The following is a 3,919-nucleotide window of genomic DNA, read 5'->3' on the forward strand; positions in this document are numbered from 1 at the left end:
TGGGCCAATCCCTTTTGGGTGGACTTTTACCTATGAGGGGATGGGTAACTTTGGGTGTTTGATTTAGAAACTGTATTCTTGGTCTTTTCTATATTGCACACGCTTTGTGTTAAAGTTCCCTTCCATTAAAGCTTTTTTTTCTTGTCTTGATGTGGCAGATGGCAGAACCTATTCAGAGCAGGCAAATTTGGGGGTTCGGTGGTGCTTCTCTCTCCCTACCCTGTAACAAATTCACATTACTTACAGCATAATCTAAATCCTCAGAAAGACATAAGACATTATGATTTCACGGCTACATGGTTTTTCACCTCAACGGCCACCACTCTATCACCCTACCTGAGACACTCTTAAGCTACTGCTGCTTTGGGAGTTCAAGTCCAGCCATGCTTTTCCTGACCCAGGGCATTTGTACATGATATTCCCTCTGCCCCGATGGCTATATCTGTATGCTTTTTTCTATTGCTCAGGAGAGCCCCAATATCTCATACATTCTGTGATTCCACCCTTGGTTCTGCCGGAAAAGGAACCTGCTCTTTGCACACAAGGTACTCTGTGGAGTAGATATCTTCATGTTAATATTCTGATTGCATGTTTGCCTCTGTCTTCTGGATCTCCCCAACAAAGTGTAAATTCTTAAAAACAGAGGAATACAAATTTCTCTTTAACTTTTCTTATATCCATTGTAATAGTGGGCACAAAACTATAATAAATAAAATACTTTTTGCTAACTGTTGAATAAATTATAATAGGCAAGGTAAATATATTTGTAAGATAGAGGAATTTCATGATTTTGAAGACATCAAAATTAGTAGAATCCTGGAGAAAGAACCTGCAAGAAATGAGAATGAGATGGTATATAACAATAGAAACTGAGTAGAAACTTTTAGATTTAATAAGTATGTCTACACAAAGGAAATGGAATGTGTCCACATAAAAACTTGTATACATTTTGAAACATATAGTGTTTTAAATTAATGCTACCTCAATTAAAAAAAAAAACTATGACAAAAGTAAAATAAAATAAAGGGTTGGCATTTAAAAGGGGGGAACTTTGTACATAAATGTTTATTACAGCATTAATCATAAAAGCCAAGAAGTAGGCTATTATGAAGTGAAATGTCCACTAACTGAATGGGTGTATAAAATGCCATGAATCAATATAGCAGTTTATCATTCAACAATTAAAACAACAAAGAAAGTACTGATATGTGGGTGAAACTTGAAAACATTACAATAAGTAAAAGAAAACCAATCATGACTGTATGCATTAAGTATATGTATATATACATACATATATAGATATACATATACCTATATGTATACATGTGCGTATGATGTCATTCAGATGATATGTGCAGCATAGATAAATCTATTTTGTTCATACTTATCCTTACAAGAATACCAACTCATTAATTCAATCATCACTTCAAAAGAAACTTAAGGTTAGTCATTGAAAAAGAAATCATAAAAAGCACTGAAATCTTTCAGCTCATACATGAAAGAAACTTGAGTTACACTTCCCCCAATTTCACTAAAAACTAAAATTTCTGTGACACTGCCACCATCACATAGCATGATGTTGGTGGAGATTAAGAATACACACACTGGAAAGGGTGCTAAAAGTCAGGAACCTGTCTCATACCAGGATGTGTTGTGTAGAGGGGATTAACAGACATTAGTCCAGCTATGAACACTGTAGGGAGTGTCACCTGAAAGTGAAGATATGGGGATTAAGGAACAAACTTCCACTCATGAAGATGAGGCCCTCTACTGAAAGAGGATGATAAAGCCCAGCGCTGCCCCCAGAGAGAGGCCACAGTCCTCTGCCCACCTGTGCCTATACAGGTGCTTCTTTCTCTCCCTCTGCAGGGCAGCAGCCTCCTGCCTACCCATGGCCTGTACCATGCCTGTCCTTTTCTTCACTGACCTCTCCATCAGAGGCTGCTCTCCTCAAGGCCTCCCACCAGTGACCATGCTGGCTTCTTTCAGCAAACCTGTCCCATCCAGGGCAGCTCTTCCTGCCCACTTGCAGCTATGAATGTTTCCTCTTCCTAAAATATAGCTAAAGTCTCTGTGTCATGGAGAAACTCACCTTGTGCCACTACAAGGGGAGCTCTGGAGAAATCTTTCCCAAACTGAACCCAAAGACCCCTGCACACAACCTACCGACTCCCAAAACTACATCAGTGTGACACACAGTATGAATGGTGAAGTACTTTCAACAATGAAAAATATCAAGCAATTTACCTGAAAGAATGGATTATCTTTCTATTCTCTCTATAGAAAATAGTACAAAATTTGTGTAGTTACAAATGTAGGAAAATGTATCATAGATATGTATTAGTTAATTTTGAAATATATCATTGTTTTCAGGGATTGCATGCTTGTCAGCTTTTAAAATAAATTTGTAATGATTTTCAATTTACTTCCCTTGTAAATAATTTTGTAATCCTTTTATATTTCTTCTCTTAAAAGGACTCCAAAATTGAAAAAATTACAGATGCCACCAAATCTAATCTACTTTGGGAAAGAAAAATCATCACTGAATAAGCTAAAATGTAAAATAGCATGCTAACCTCCTGCAGTTTAACCCACTTCTTCAAGCATCAAACAGTAATTACAGTTTAAAATTGCAATTTTTTAACTAATATAGAAGTTGTTGTCATTTTTGGAGTCCTTAGGTTCGGGGTCCTTGAGCTCACTCTGGGAAAGATTTCTCCAGAGCTCCCCTTTCAGCATCATGTGAGATTCTTCATGACACAGAGACATTAATTATTTTTTAAAAAAACAGGCTTATTAGGGAAAGGACCAGAAGAGTAAAAGACACTCGTTTAGACACAAGTGGGCAGGAAGAGCTGCTCTGAAAGGGACAGGTTTGCTGAGAGAGAGACCTGCATGGTTGCAGGCAGAAGGCCTTGAGGAAGCTGCCTTGCTATGGGAGGTCAGTGAAGAGAAATCGTGGCATAGTACAGGTCATGGGCAGGCAGGAGGCTGCTGCCCTGCAGAGAGGCAGAGTTAGTGAAAAGGGGCACCTGCATGGTCACAGGTGGGCAGAAAGACTACTGCCCTCTGTGGGGCAGTGCAGAGTTTTACCATCTCTCCCTACAGAGGGTCTCATCTTCTTGAGTGGATGTTTGTTCCTTAATCCTCATATCTTCACCTACAGATGACACTCCCTGTGACAGACACCTGTCTGGGTATTGTGCTTCTGATCTGGGCATTAGGGCCTAAAGGTCTTGGTTTCCATAACTTGATAAATGGCTTACGTTAACCCCTTCTACCCCTACCTCCTTGTGTGAAAAGGTTCCTAACCTTATAGTGTCCACCCTGACCTTGTTTCCTCCATCAGAAGTTGTTGAAAGTCTGTCTTATTTTTTAAAAGTTTGATGGTATGGCTTTGTCATCATGTATGTTGAAAAAGGCACAATCAAGAGAAATGTATTCATTTGGAGATCTGACAAACGTTGGTTAAGAAGTTTGCACAGGAATATTTCAGTGAAGAGAAAATTCACAGTTTCTCATCCTGATCTAAATTTAGGCTGGCTGGATAGATATTATTTTCATACAACAACTTCCTCTACAATTTATGTAGTTTTCATTTCTGTGTATCATCTTGAAAGCTTCCTGTGTATGTTTAAATTAGGGACACTATGGTTCCTTAGTCATGAGAAAAAGATGGGTCCTCTGAGCAAATGCTCCAATTCACCAACAGAATAATAACAAATCAAAGCAAAAAAAAAAAAAAAGTATTTAAATCCCAAAGGGAAAATTCAAAGCTAAGAAAATTTGCAAATCAAATGTAAAGAAGAAAGCATAAACAGAAAAGAAAGGTTTTGAAAGGAAAAATACTCTTATTAGAAGCTATGTAAAACAGGGAACTGTTTGAGGAATTTCCCTTCCACGTCTTGTCATGTTCTAT

Source organism: Condylura cristata, unplaced genomic scaffold (genome assembly GCF_000260355.1).
Source record: "Condylura cristata isolate star-nosed mole 26May11 unplaced genomic scaffold, ConCri1.0 scaffold00001, whole genome shotgun sequence".
In the NCBI taxonomy this organism is placed as follows: Eukaryota; Metazoa; Chordata; class Mammalia; order Eulipotyphla; family Talpidae; genus Condylura; species Condylura cristata.